The 14,985-nt window shown below is 42.9% G+C and overlaps 1 protein-coding gene across 2 annotated transcripts in view; it reads left to right on the top strand.

Moving 5' to 3' along the window:
- LOC101917148 (glypican-5-like) overlaps positions 1-14,985 on the top strand; it is a 390,469-nt gene that overhangs the window by 193,433 nt on the left and 182,051 nt on the right. The gene's annotated exons all lie outside the window — the stretch shown is intronic.

Here is a 14,985-nt window from a genome sequence, read left to right as displayed (position 1 = left end):
CAGTGGTGAGGGAGGTACGCCAGATGTTTTTGGATCAGAGGAATCACTTGTGGGTTTTGGTTCTCAAAGAGCTCAGGTCTTGTCCCAGTTGCACCAGTGGTGAATAAGAGTTTCTGCATTGAACTTCATGAGCCACTTTTTCAACTGCTATAAATTAATATATCTCCACTGACAAGCACAGATTGATGCCATGTTATGCCCACTAACAAGTTGGTAGAAAGACTAGGTATCTTCAGATGGAAACTGAGTCAGGTCCTGAAGTTCTAACATGGGTCATCCATATAGGCAAGCTCTGAGTCAGCAGTGAATCCACTGCAGGCTCTGCGTTGTGCTTCCCTGAAAAGGACCGGGGGGAAAGCAATGACCGTGTCTCAGAGCACTGACTCGGATACTCATCTCACTCGGGGGTCGTATTGCTACCTACATCTGTGGAGAAAGCGAGAACCTGAAAATAAGTGAGGATGCCATATTGTGAGACTCAAAAAATTTTCTGGTTGTAATTTAAGTTGGAAAAGCAGCTGCTAATCCTTCTGAAAGTTGCTTACCTCCAGTAGAATTGAAGAAAATCAGGTGGGCAGAAGGCCCAAAGAAATCAGAAAGAAATTTTTCTAAAATTAATTAAGTCTACTCAGTACATTATTTTTGGTAAACTTCATGCATCTGAGTGCCAAGGACTTTATTGGAATCTATTGGCATCTATCAGAAAGAGTTGAAGACTTTTTTTGACTACTTTGCATGGTTTATGGTGCAAATCCTTTTTCTAGCTGTTACATATTCCATCAGCACCATCAAAGTAGGAGAAACCATGTATGAACTGGCATTGCATTGGTGTAAGTCACGATGGGGTTAGTCTGTATTTCATGGATCTGACCTTTTCCTCAAATCCCACTGTGCTGTGTAGGCAGTGGTGCCTGGCTTTCACTGTTGTCATCAGTTACAGTCACATCATTAAATGACTGCAAAAGCAGTGCAGAAGCTAGGTTCATAACATATCCTTCAGCTCTCTACTTCTTTCTCTCCCTTAGTGTATATATATATTTATGCCTTAGTTGTTTTTATAAAATATTTTGGAATTTTGGTGCTATTGGAAAAAATGTACAAATTCATCATCTGATTTTGGATACTGAAAGTTGTGCCGCTGATGCATTATGTATGACAGATTCAAATATACTTTTTTCCCCTGAAATCTAAAATACCCTAGCTCATACTAAAATTCAAGATACTTCTCTGGCCTGCCACTTCTCTTGAACAGGCCAAGCTGAATTGTGCTTATTTAATAAAATAACTATTAAATTTCTTGAAAAGAAATTATTTTTCAATGAAGCAATAATTCTGAGAAAGCTTGCAGCACTTTTGGCTAAGATCATCCTAGGAGGCGGAGGGGTGGGGGGGAAGCAAAAGCCCATTGTTAGGTTGGAAAGAGTTCAATTTATAATGACGTATAAAAGGATTAAGACAGAAATTACTTTTCAATATAGTCTTCCTTGGGATGTTTGCAGTTGTTCGCTCACTCCTTGGCTTTGTTTTTACCATCTGCAGCTGCCTCTGAACTGCTACACTTAACAACTGTCCAAGTCTAGTCCCTGTACGTCGCAGCAGCCTGTGCCGCAGCGATCTGGCCGCAATCGTTAGGAAAACTCGTCAGCCGGGGCCTGACGCTAACGGCGGGCAGGACGTGTGAGTGCTCTGCTGAGCGGGGCCACGGGGAAAAGGCGCGAAGGGCAGGGCTGAGCAGCGGTGGTGTACGGTAGTAATTCCCCCGAGTCGGAGAGATTCAGAGAAACGAGCAAGGTTTGTGCTTGTTCCTTCTTCTGTGAGTAAGGGTTCAAGAGTAAGGGTTTGGCGAGCCCGGTGTTCCAAGTGCAGCGAGGCTCAGAGGAGATGTAGCCCCTGCTCCGAGTGTGGCTGTGACTCCTGCTCGCCAACCGATAGTCTTCCTTGACCTCAGTTTCCTACCAGTAGGACAAGGGTAACAACCCTGCCTTTCTCCCACCTTTGATCTCTGCTGCCACCTGAATTATTTCAGGAAAAATGGTCCAAATGAGGCTGAACAAATGTCGGTGGGGCAGCGCCAATGACCCTGCTGCGGTCGCGGCACACGGCCACTGCTGGCAGGAGTGTCTGTGCCCTCCCTGGTGTGTTTTGTTCAGATGCTTCCCAGTTCCTTTACTGTTGCCAGGACTGAGTAACACAGATTTTTCTTCTAACTCAGAGGTGTCTTAGAGGTGCATACCTCTCCGTGTCGTCTGAGCCAGCACGCAGCCCATAAACTTGCTCCGGTAATTCATGCTCCTTTTCAGGAATGCTAAATGTAAGTTTTTATTCCCTGTTCAGGGGGCTTATTCTCAGAACAACGAGATGGCTTCTTCATGAGTGTTGCATTAGCAGCTCTGTGCCTAGCTGGAGGCGCTCGGTTTCCCCCTTTCTCTGTGCCTTGCCGTATGTTAATTTTTCTCCTGTGCCTTTGACTAGTTTAAATTGCTCTTGCTGTCTGGTTTGAACTCTGCCAACACAATCAGCCTGTGGTTTTGAACGCTCACTCTGACACCTTCGCTTTGGGAACGGGCTGTAAGGAATCCACTTAGGAGCACTGCGCACCCTCCGGTGCATCATGGCATCTCCCGTCCAGCTCATCCTCTGGCCAGCCGTTCCTTTGTGCTCCAGCAAAAACCTGCCAGCAGTTTGCTTTTGCATCACTGGTGTTGTCCACCTCTGTGTTGTAGGCTAGTTTCTCATCTCGGGGAGAAAAAAACCGTTAAAATTCTGACTTCTGGTCTGTTTCTGAAGTCTAACGATGACTTCCCTTATGTGGCTTCAGTGCAACTTCCAAACAGTATTGTTAATTCTTGGGGGAAAGGAAGGAAAAGGCTAATTTGCAGTCACTTACACCAGCAGAAAATCTGCACAAGGTGCAACCACAGTTTTTTAATTACACATTTGCCTCACTTTGGACAAGCATAAATGATTGCACATGGTACAAGGTGAGGGAATGGAGCCTTCGATATGTGCTGGGATAGCTGAGATATAACTTAGCTACATGACTTCATCTGTTACACAAAGCCTCACCGAATTCCTTGGTGCCAGTTCAGAAGTTCAGAACTTGGGTGGCTGGGCAGGATGGAGTGTTTTAATACTGCGGTGGGGGCAGATTGAGCCCACTTGACCTAGACCGCTCCCTGAAAGCTGTAGCCCTTTCAAACAAGCCCAGTTCCCTTTGCCTTCCCACAAATAATGCTGTTCCCCAGCTGGTGGTGGAAAGCTGATGAATTCTTAGAGCCAGTGGTACCATCATCATTTATTCCAGTTCAGCAGCTCAGCCACCATTTTCCGTCCCAAACGCGTAAATCCTTTCTCACCATCATCCTGATTTTCTCCTTTTCTTTAATATATTCTCTTCTCACCCAAGGTCAGCCCTAATCTTCTCTTATTCTTCAAGGGAAAGGGAAAAAAGCTTTGGCCGAGCTTGCTGTCAGCTTTTTCCTCTGCCTTTTGCTTCCATCAAGTGTATGAGGGGTTTGTATGGGAGGAGGAACCGGCCGCTGAGCAGAGTCAGAAAAGGAGTCCATTTGTGTGAAAGGCCTTTAGGGTACACAAAGGGAAGAAGGAGGAGGAATGGAAACTTTCAGAGAGAAGAGAAAATTATCTATCCCCCAGGAGAGCAACAATCTGGAGAGGAGCTGCCTTACACCGCACTTCCCCCCCTCCCCATAATTGTTTATCTCTTCTTAGTGTTAAGTGAAATAGTGACTGACAGTCATGTTTGGTGTAACAGGCACATCGGCAGTACCGAAATGCATTTTACTACACCACCACTCTGTGGTCTCATTCAGGTGCCCCTTTTCCTCGTTCCCCCCCCAGCTCCGAGAAGAATTTTGTAGCTCAATGATTCCAGCCTTTGTGTCAGGTGAGAGCACTTTTACAACAGGTATATAAGAGTGAAGCCATCTATTTGCATTAAAAAAGTAATTTCATTGAATAGTACATGCCATTTTTGAGGGTCTGGTGGTTCTGCCGTTTATATGTACATGGGATGATGCTTTGCTAAAAATTGCAGCAGGTCCCCCCCTTTTCTTCATGCAAAATGTTGTTGGCATTAGCATACGCACTGCCTCCCCCCCCCATTGGTAATCCCATCTTATTAGTTTTCTTGTATCAAATCCCTGTTCATTGATAAATACAAGCAAATTCTCTCATTTAAATTCATTTGCCAAGAACAAGAAGTGCTAAAAACGCCCATGGGCTGATGCAGCTTTGACCACAGATGTGCCGTCCCTGCTGTACGAGAGTACATCAGATATCTGGGTTTCACACAATATTCCTGAACCTGGCTTGAAGACACTAAAATCTTTAATCAAATATTTCAGGAGTGGAAATTCGAACACAGTTATTGAATGTTTGGAACAAATGCTTTTAAAGTATGAGCAGAACTAGCCAGGCATTTGCAAGGATCCTAGACTGAGTAAGGTTTTTCTCTGTAATTAAGCATTGTTATAAAAAGGCTTTTTGGGGCTTTGTTTCCTATAGAAACAAGGTGTCTGGAATCACAGTGTTCTCCTGTCTATCTGTCTGCTCTTAACTTTTCAGTTCTTGCACAAATTAAGTGAAATTTGAACCAGTCTCAACACATTTGAGGGAGAGGAAGAGATCTCAACAATATTAGCTCTACAGCTCCTGTAAGAGTAGGAAGCACAGAGAAACCACACGAGTATTTCCCTTCAGTGAAAAAAACGCAGGGTGTGTTCAACTTTATTAGACATGAAAAAATCCACGAAGGAAAGGCTTCATTAGTTCTGTCGCTCGCAGAACTACCTGTTCATGTAGCAAGAACACTTTCTGAGCTATTTGGAGTCATAACGTTTGTAACAGGTATGTGAGGCAGCAAGTGGCAAGGCTGTGACAGTAAGGCTGTCTGGATTGCAGCTTCTGCACTGCAGAAGTTCCTGACACGCGCTGAGAATGTGACATTTGCTTTCCAGCTGGGATGAGGGGAGAGGGGAGCGAGCAGCCAGCCCGTGAGCAGCTCTGGAGCTCCTCCCTGCTCTGATGCACTCAAAGAAGTTGGGAAGTGAGGGGCAATAACATGTCCTAGACCTTGACAAGGGGTAGTGCCAATGGTTTTCTCTTCCCCCTAACAGCAGAGGACCCAGTTTGGTTTCTGAATCACCATCTCGGTGGAGGGAGAGACTTCTTAGTGCTGGTTATGTGGCTGTGTCCATGAGCATTACTGGGCATTGCCTTTGGGAAGGTTCTGCCACCTCTACGTGCTGGGGGTCCCTCTTGCTTGAGCGTTATGCTGCTCGAGGTGTCGGGATTGTTAGTAGAGACAAAAGCAGTACACTTCACTGATTATACGTTATATGAAGGTAATATACCCACTGTGTCTTTCATACTCACCTGAATCAGCATATCGAGCCACCTGGGGCACTTGGCTGTCATAGAAGAATGAGAATTTCATGAGGACTGAACTCCTGAGTCTTCACATTTGCTCCTTTAAATAGCAAATTTATTTTTTTATAAAGTAAAAAAAAAAAAGGTACAGGGAGCTGGCAGACGGTCTCAGCATGGGAAAGGAGCTTCATCTTAGTTTTCTATTTACTTATTAAGAGTTTCTCCCTGGTAATGCACCATAAAACAAATTAAAAACATTCTTAACTGCTTACAGTACAGAGAAGAGGTGCTTGGAGAAAGCGGTAAATCTGAGGCCAACTGAGAGTGTTTTCTGATGAGAAAAATATTGTCAACATCTTTTCAAGGAATGCAGTTTTTAAGATTGAGATACAGATGTTTAAATAGCGTATTGCTATAGAGTTAAGCATTAAGCATTACTGATGGTTTTGGAAATTCTACTCTAAATTGTTGAAAGAGAGGAAACAGACAGCAGAAAAGAGATTTATATGACAATTTCACGTATAAACTAATTTCCTTGTTTTTCATGAAATGGCCAAAACAAAATTTTGCCTAATATGACCACTTGCTCGCATGAGAGATGACTTTCAGTTGACAGCCCCTTGCAATTCATTATCTAATAAATATCTTTTTATAGGATATTACTGTGGAAAAAGTAAGCTCCTATTAGTAAGAGACTCTCAGTTTCTCTCGGTAGTGCAGAGTCCAGGGAAATCAGCGTGTACAGTGTATTTATTGCCTGGCGTTTCTTAGTCTAGTCCAGAACATGTCATTACTTTATATTCTCTATGAGGAGGTAGGAGAGGAGGCATTTGGGCTCTGATTCCAGAGGGTCAGTGAGATTCTTGGTTCTTTTTTACAGTTTCCTACTTTGGGTGTAGCATCCTTCATAGTGCAAAAAAGGAGGCCAAAATCTGCTGTCTTCAACACCCTAGAGCTGTGTTGATTTTATTTGCGTATGTTTAAAAGCCAGGGCAGAATTTAGCTCAGCACTAGAAATTCCATTTCCCAGGGAAAAAGATCAACAGAAGATGGTGTGTGCACACTCAAAAAAAAAAAAAAAAATCATAGAATTACTACTCTAATGTTCCCATATGCTTAATATTTTTTCTCTGAGGATTCCATCAGGTGACAGTGCCGGGTTGAATTGCATGCCAGACTGTCTAAGCTGGCCTGTCTCCTATTATTTTTATATCGTTTTGCCTTTTTGCTTCTAATTCCTAGAAATTGCAGGGGTATACTTCCATGCCTAAACGGCCAAACTTTTACACTGTGTGCAACCAGCTTTAGTCTTGAACCATTATACTCTGTCCCTAAAGTAAACCCCATCACATACTGGTGGTCGAAGCCAAGACCCAGGGTGGCTGGTTCCTCCTTTCTGGAACAAGACTGCTTTCGATTCATCAGGGATCTTTCACGTAGCTTTTTATTTTTCAGCCTTATTCCTTCTGACTGGATTTTGACCAAAGCTGAGCTAACAGTTTTGAAGCATACAAGCAATTCTCTAAGTGTAATCAAGATTCATATAGTTCGTGGTTTGATTTTTCTGTGTAGCACGCCCTAAGGAATTATTTTCCCCCAGAAAAGTTCTTTCCCTTTTAATAGCGCTTGGGTTTTTTAGATTAGTTTTCAGGCTGCACAGATCACATCAGAATAAAGGCAACGCTATTGTTCTGGTTCCTGGGGTGCCATTGTAAAAACGCTTTTTTTGCCCCCCTGAATGTTAAAGGTGCCTCCTGCCAAACTTTGTTTCTTAAAGGTGTAGGGATGAAATAAAAATGTAAGAATCACGAGGCAGTTACTGCAACCAAATATTTTATTGATCATAAATGTGTGCAGCTCTGGGGTGTGGCAGGTTTTCCACTTCATTTACCAGTAGGTAGATACAGGGAGGTACTATAAAATGAGTGTCATTAGGTCTTCAAGGAAGATTAACTGTACTGAGAATAACTTACGTGTCCTAGCGTAAAGCAAATAAACAGCAAAGTGAGAGCCAGTGCGCTTAGTTTTGTGGGTCAAACCTGGACAGTGCCACTCAGCTTTTCTGAAATTCGTGATGAAATAACTTATTTGCTCCCCACAAACCTATACAGGAGTGAGGTTCTCAGTGGGGAGATGGTTCCTGGTTCTCTGTGGGAAAATCTTGCAGGCTCCAGGATCTGCGCACGTTGTTCCCCACTTCCTAGGAAGAGGAGGGCACGCTGCCTCCCCCAGCCCTTGCTGTAGCTCTCCCCGTGGGGGAGAACTGGGGCCGTTGTGGAAATCTTGTGGGATGGAAGGAGCTTGCCATGGGTGGGACAGGGAGGGGGCACAGCTGTTGTCCTCGCTTCTACCCTTCATCCCATCCATCTCCATCAACAGGAGAAATTTAGGAAAACCTAGTGTAATATTCCATATGGAGAAGACATTTGACTCATGGAGATTCCGTGGTAATGTGTGATAAGTGAGCCGTCACATCTGTGGGGGTCCGTTTTGATGGAATTACTGGGGTCTTTTCTTGTCTTGTTTTCAAAAAGACTGTTTTCCTGTGCCACCTATCCTCTGCTCCTCCTGAGGGTGCTAATGAGGACCTGCAGAAGTGGTCAGAAGATGCCTGCTAGCAATGCCATTTCTGTAGATGGTATCCTACAGAAATACATTGGATTTAATTTATTTGGTTAGGACATCTGGGTTTTGTCTGCTGTAACCAATTTCTTTGACTAACCACATCTGGTCTAAGCAACATGCGCTGTATTTCTGTGGCTACAGCAATTTCATCCTGGTTCTGAGATTTACAGAAGTTTGTTCATTTATGAGCAAAAGACGCTCAAAATTCTTTTGTTAGCATTTCTGTGGGATGGCTTTTGTTTAGCTTACCTTGATAGATACTCAGACGCTTTGTGCCAAGAATCAGCTTTTAACATGAGCCAGGCTTGTTCTTTGGCAGCCTTATTTAATTACAGATCCATCCTGAAATTTGTTTTGTCCTCGCTGGAGAATTCATTTTTGAAGATAGTAGAAAAAGCTCTGGAAGATGTAATGACTTTGTAAAGGGTGTTCATTTCGACTGGGAGACCTGGCCTCAAGTGATCCTACAGAGGCCTCTGTTCGCAGGGCCGAGACTATTTCACTCAACCTCTTTTGCAGATTCCAGAAACAAATACCATTGATGTTTGATACTGTGACGGAGTCCCCTAATGACAAGCAGGTATTAATACATTTTCCTCCTGAAACAAGCGGTCCTGAATGACAAGACTCTGCAGTATGTTTTCCAGTCCCTCTGATACCCAGGTCTCTGGATTATGGCATAGCGCAGAGGCTGACCTATAACTCTTACGAATACAATACAGTGCTGGCGGACAGCCAAAATTCATAAACCAGCGAGTGTATTTCCTCATAAATATGACTATTTTGAGATACTGCCACCTTCTGGCAACTGGGGAGAGAATATTCAGAGTATTTCTTAGTGAAAACCCTTCCAGCATCTCACGTTATGAGAAGACACGCTTCCCAAAGTTAACTTGGAATGTAATGTTCCATTTATTTTCTGCAGGACCTATGCTTTGAAAGACCTGTCGATGTGGATCCCTAATGTGTTCCTGACGTGGAAAGTGGTGTGTGCTTTTCCTGCTTCATTTTCCATCTTAGTCATTCATTTTAACAGCTGCCCTCAGTCTTCACTGGTGTCACTGGGAAGAAGTATCCCTTCTGTGCCCCCCTTTTTTCCATTGCCCCCCTCCAATACTGGTATAGAATTTTTATGAGTATAAGGTGAACCAAGCATTAGCAGAATATCGTCTTACTAATTCTATTCACCTTTGAAGCTAACCGTTTAGGAATCGTTCGTTTACACACTGATAGCTTCCTTGAAATACATTCCCAGTGTCTGTCTGACTACAGAGACTCAGGCAAGGTCATTGCATTTATTGAGTGTGAAGAAGGAAATGGGGTGATGTTCCCCTCATACAAAGACTCCATCCCATCCGCCGGATTCCTGAAAGGTACCTGCTCTTCCACAGGCACTTGCAGGGGCTTTAAGACAGACATAAATCCGCTGCTCTCTTCCTACCACACAGGCCTGTAGGGATCAGCTGTGCCCTCTGAGAAGTCATGACAGAGCTGAGCTTCTCTTCTCTGGGAGACAGTGGAAGAAATTTTTTCCCCTTAGTCATTTATTTTGACATACAAAGGTGTTAGATTGCCAGCCCGCAGGAAAGGGGAAGATTTCTGTCTCTCAGGATTCTCATCCTGTGGCCAAGAGAAGTCCACCTGCTGGATGCACATAAAAATTCAAAGCTGACAGGAAAAGTTCTTGTTTCATGGGAAGAAATTGATGTGTTTTGTATTTGCTTGGACTCGAGGGTTTCCTCTGTGGTTTGTTTCCCCCCCCCCCCCCCCCCCCCCCCAACACAAGAAGTTGTTGTATTTATATATTGTTGGGTTTTACATTTCTGCTCTAAACAGCTTTATAGAAATACACGTTCATTTCTTTGACCAGACATCTCTATAAATAATCAATTTCCAAACAACTTGTTTGAAATTTCTTATGCTAAGCAAGAAGGCAGACGATGCAAACCTGTATACTTCATATGTAGAAGTTACAGGGCTCTGCTCAGAAGACTGGGAAGTTGGATAAGCATCATCTGAATTTGTAAGAAGGTGGTGGAAATGCAGAGGCAGCCGTATCAAATGGCCTTTGTAAAGCTGAGCGTGGAAGTCAGGTGTCCTGAGAGTGGGCTGCCTGTGATGGCTGTCACTCCTGTGTCGTGTCATCCAATAGTGCGGTAATTCGGCTGCTTTGAACATTGTGATAACTTGTTTATTTCATTTTACTTAACGGTGAATATCATTCTGTCTTCATCAGCTTAAAAATAGTTAGAAATTTGCATTAACTTACAATGCTGCTGAAGTATAAAGATGGTTAATATTTTCTCAGAAAGAGATTGAATAATGACATTTCCATGTTGCAATTATGCTGACTCTATGTAAGGGGCAGGTCCCTATATAGGTAATTAACAACTAAAGAAAAGGTGTACTCTAGGAAACTGATTATCTTTATTCCTATCTGACAGTGATTAATTTATAGTTGAACAGATGCTCACATGCCACATGATATTAAACTGCAATAAATTCTATCTTGAGCTCATAGGCCAAGTGAAGGAGTCAAACAGAAAGTATAATAAAATAAGGATTTAATCTCTTTTGAAATCTAGTGGGTGTGAATTTGAGAGTCATGTAGGAAGCAAGCTGAGGGTTCTCGTGAGAATGCCAAAGAGCAAATAGCTACCTGAATGGCAAAATAGTTTATCGTGGTCCTGCACACGGAGATTTTGTCAACTTTCTGAATTTTCTTTTGTGAATTTTGAATGCATGATGTGCAAAGTGCCATAGTCGTATCAACAGGACTAAGAAAAGAATAATTCCCTTTAGCTCTCCGTATCTTAGGACAATTCTCTCTTAACTTTCCAAGTCCAGAAGGAGAGGGGGAGTGGAATGTAATAGTTCTCCACTTTACAGTTCCTGCTTTTTTCTTCCTTCCTAGTGGAGGATATAACTGAGCAGAAAATACGCCACACTGTTAGCAACCTTTTGATTTGGATTTGTATCCTCAATAACTTTATTAATAACAGTCCTGTGCCACTAATTCAAAAAATTATTTGCATTTTAGTCTACGATTGCAAATTTCAGGAAAGAATATTCTTGATGTCCCACCAAGTCTATCCATTTATAGACTGAGGGCTGGGGTAAGAGCATACCGTGGGAAATGATGTGTAGCTCTGCTGTCCTCAGTTGGTTATCAATGATTTCAGTAGAATTTCATTTAGGAAAGGGAGGAGTAAAAGCAATGTAAGTTCTTAGTCTATGATCCATTGCAGTTTTCTAACTATATCAGGTCACCTGGGTTATTTGGGTGGATTAAGTCCAGTGAGACTGTATGTTGAAATGCCTAGCTGGACTGGACCTGGAGGAACACTGGCTTATTGTGTAAATTAAAATAAGTTATCTGGGGCTGCCATTAATGAATTGTCAGCAATTAGAGGAAGATCTTTTGAGCAGTTACTGCTATTTGCTAGTGGTTACTGATAACAGCTCTGGAAAGGCAGATGCTGCCTGTGTTTCTGATGCAAAACTGTCCCCATCCACCAGTCAGCGCAAGGGCAGTGTGGCCAGGAAAGGAGACGGAGCAATTATTTTTCAGGAAAATAAGGTAGGATGAGAGAAGTCAACTAATTCAGGCCAGGGGGTAACCCTGAAAATGCCAAAAGCTGCTCTGGGTCATAGAAAGCATATGCAGTCAAATTTTAAAATGGCACCGGAATGCTGCTTGCTGACTTCAGTAGGAGCTCGTCTCACGCTGAAGCTCCCCAGTGGTCATTCTCCTCCCTTGCCTTTGTTGCATCTGGCTTTGAGAGACGCTGGAGACAAGGCTGTGTTTTATCTGCTTTGAGCTCAGACCTCATTAGAAAAGGGGACTGTATGTGTGAGTAACTGAGATGGAACACAAAGAAATGCAGTGCAAGATGGCTTTCAATTTACTGTGCCTGGATAAACGCATTCTCCTATGGAGTAATTTGATGGGCAGTGTCTGCTGCTCCTGGGTAACTGTCTTAAATAGAACAAAAGTACAAAATGTCATGTACAATCACTCTGTTATGTAAATCAGCTAAACTGCTGGGAGAAAGGTTGCAGCTCTGAGGTGGGGGCTGGTGGAGGAGGGGGTCGTTACCCTTGGGGACTTTCTCTGGCAGAGAGAGAAAAGAGGAGAGGGGACGTTTGTTGCCTGCAGCTCATGAAGGAGCTGGCTGGGAGATGGGTAAATATGACATGCCTCGAAACCAGTATATATATCGAGTGTAATTTATTGTTGTTTTTAGCGTCCAGCAGAGTTACAAATTTTAGTTCGAAGGCTTGTATTTCAGAGCTGTTTTTGAAGATCCCTGGTAAGGGACAAGAGGTCAGAAATGTGGTGGTTGGTTGTGAATTATGTTCTCCCGTGGGTATCTGGGATTTTCTGCCTGTTATTAGGAATCTGAGTGAGCTCATTTTGGTGAGTAGTCGTTCTTTAGTTGCTAAGAGAGCATTTAATTCACAGGATATAATATACTACATGCAGAATACATGTGCAGGATCCAGAGAATTTAACGATGTTACTGTGGGGCATTTAGTGTGGTGGTTTCCTGCTAAACTTGCTGAGTTCAGCAAGACTGGGGGGTACGTTTGAGAGGTCAGTGGAAGAGCTCCTTTCAGAATAGCCTGAAATGGTTTAATGATTGTCATATAGGTGATACCCTAAGGGTCGTCCCTTATTTGATCTGTCTTTTATATTAAAACTGGCCTGTTAGCATTTTGTTGGTTTATACAGGCAAAGCAGCCAGGAGACATGGGAGCAAGTGGCAGTTCAGTGTTGAGAGGAAAACTGAAATATAATTGTAAAAATTCTCAACAAAGACATTCACCCATAACCCCCTCCTCCTTTTTTAATAAAACCTTGTCTCTGCCCCTGGGACAAAGGGGAGGCTTATTCTTCTTTTGATAGATTGCTTTTTAGGGTTCGTCCATATGTGAGATTGCATTATTGAGCCAGCATACCAGTTGCTAGCAGTGCTCTACTTCATCACTGCCTGCAATTATCAGCAGATATCACGAAAAGCAACAGTCCAGAGGAGCTCATAAAAGGGCCAAGAACAATAAGAGAGAAAGCTGAAGAAAATTAATAAATGAAGGCAAAAAATTCCATTTAGGCTCAATCTCCTAGAGAGGACTTAGTCCTTTTTATCTGCTGTTTCTGTAACTTTTTTGTCAGCTCACACTAAATCTAGTTTTAACATTGCCTGGTGTACAGAAGCAGGACGCAAAGCACGAGGTGGCACACCACCGAGACACCCCTCGACGCCGTGCCTCGGCAGCTTGGTCTGGCACCATGTGCATAGAGCTGGTTTGCTTGCTTGTCTTTGTTTGCCATTTCACTGAACGGTGGCATGGTCAGTCCTTCTCTTGTTGAGGGTTTCTAAAGCCTCCCAGACATGCTTTGTGCAGTTCAACCTTTCCCGGTAATGACATAGAATAGAGATTGTGGCAAGGGGTGCATGAATGACAGCATCACCTGAACCCAGGCAGGGGAGCTACCCACCCGCACTGTTTCACCCGTGTGGTTTGGGTAAGGTTCACTATTTCAGGACAAGTATACCACAGTTGCTGTTCAAACCGTTTTTCTGGTACAGGAATACAAGATTATGACTATTCATATGTTCCATATGCAGTGATATGATGTACATTTGGTGCCACTTTCCTTTTCAGACTTAAAGGAATGCTGCCCGATGAAAGGCAGAAATATTTAGATGCATTTAAAATATGTCTAAAAGCACCTGCTCTGTAACTACAAATGTCAGATAAGAAGCAATATGCAAATATGGGAGTAAGCTGTTAGACTTGGTTTGGAAAGGTGCAATGTCCACCCAGTTTCAGGTTTAAGGATAGTTATCATTACCATCCTCAAATCCGTGATGAAAGCCTTTTGCATTGTGCTAAGAATATATTTCTTACACAATACTTCTGGTAGTAATTCCTGCCAGCCAAGGGTTTATAATCAGGCTTTGAAAAATGCATTCTTTAAAGTAAGAATAATAAAAAAGATTTTCCATCATCTCTATTCATAGTGCATGGTAGCGAAGCTGTACAGTCTAATCCAAAGAGCTGACGAAATAAAAGAGAGATAACAATAGATTAACTTTGATTCGTTATAATGTATTACATGTTTATCTCCTAGAAACACACGCTCCCAGGCTGAAGTTTCGTAAGTTTAATTTTAGTGTGCGTGCGCAGGCCATCTAATGGTCAACTTTTTGCTGTGCTCTATTTAGAAAGCGGGAGGCACTTGATAATGTTTTTTCTATTTTTATCACAAAGCAAACATTTGAAAACTAACACACATCTTCAACAGAGGAGATAAACATGGTCCCAAAATGGTAGTTCTTTTTAATTCATGGGTATGCAAGTTCAACCGACAGCAACAGTAACAAAGAAAAAAAATTCCCCAGTCTACAGTTTTCCATGAGGAGTTTTGGTTGGGTTTTTTTCTTTCATTTAACATTGGAGGAAAGAGAGGAAAGAAAAAAAAAATTACTTTTCTGTAACTTTTCTTTTTTTCTGGCTTTGCTAGCACTTTGCTTTCTTTTTTTCTCCTTTTCTGCTTTGCGATGGAAAATAAGGAAAAGAATTTTTTTAAAAGTAATTTTTTTTTTATTTTCAAGATTTGTCCTTCTGATCTTTCATCGCTATAAATAATGATTGATCCGGTCTCGTTGTGAATGGCAGAATGAGCTGCGGGAAGAGCGGTGGCACACATGGAGGGGAGCTGAGACCTTCTAATTTGGGATGATGAAGGGAGGAGTGTGCCCATGCAGGGGCCGGCAGGGCCAGGAAGGCGCTCTGGGGCACCAGGGGGTCAGGGCTGCTGCTCGACTCCCAGGGTGTCTGAGCAGCAGCTTTCTCTGCTCTTACCATTGCAGCTTGCACCTGGCTTCTTGCCAGATTTTTTCTTCAGGCCCTGTGTGACTGGCAAGCAAAGGAGCATCATAGCCCCGTGACACCCCGGGGCAG

The sequence above is a fragment of the Falco peregrinus genome, chromosome 12, assembly GCF_023634155.1.
Source record: "Falco peregrinus isolate bFalPer1 chromosome 12, bFalPer1.pri, whole genome shotgun sequence".
NCBI lineage: Eukaryota > Metazoa > Chordata > Aves > Falconiformes > Falconidae > Falco > Falco peregrinus.
This window is presented reverse-complemented; position numbering and strand designations above follow the sequence as displayed.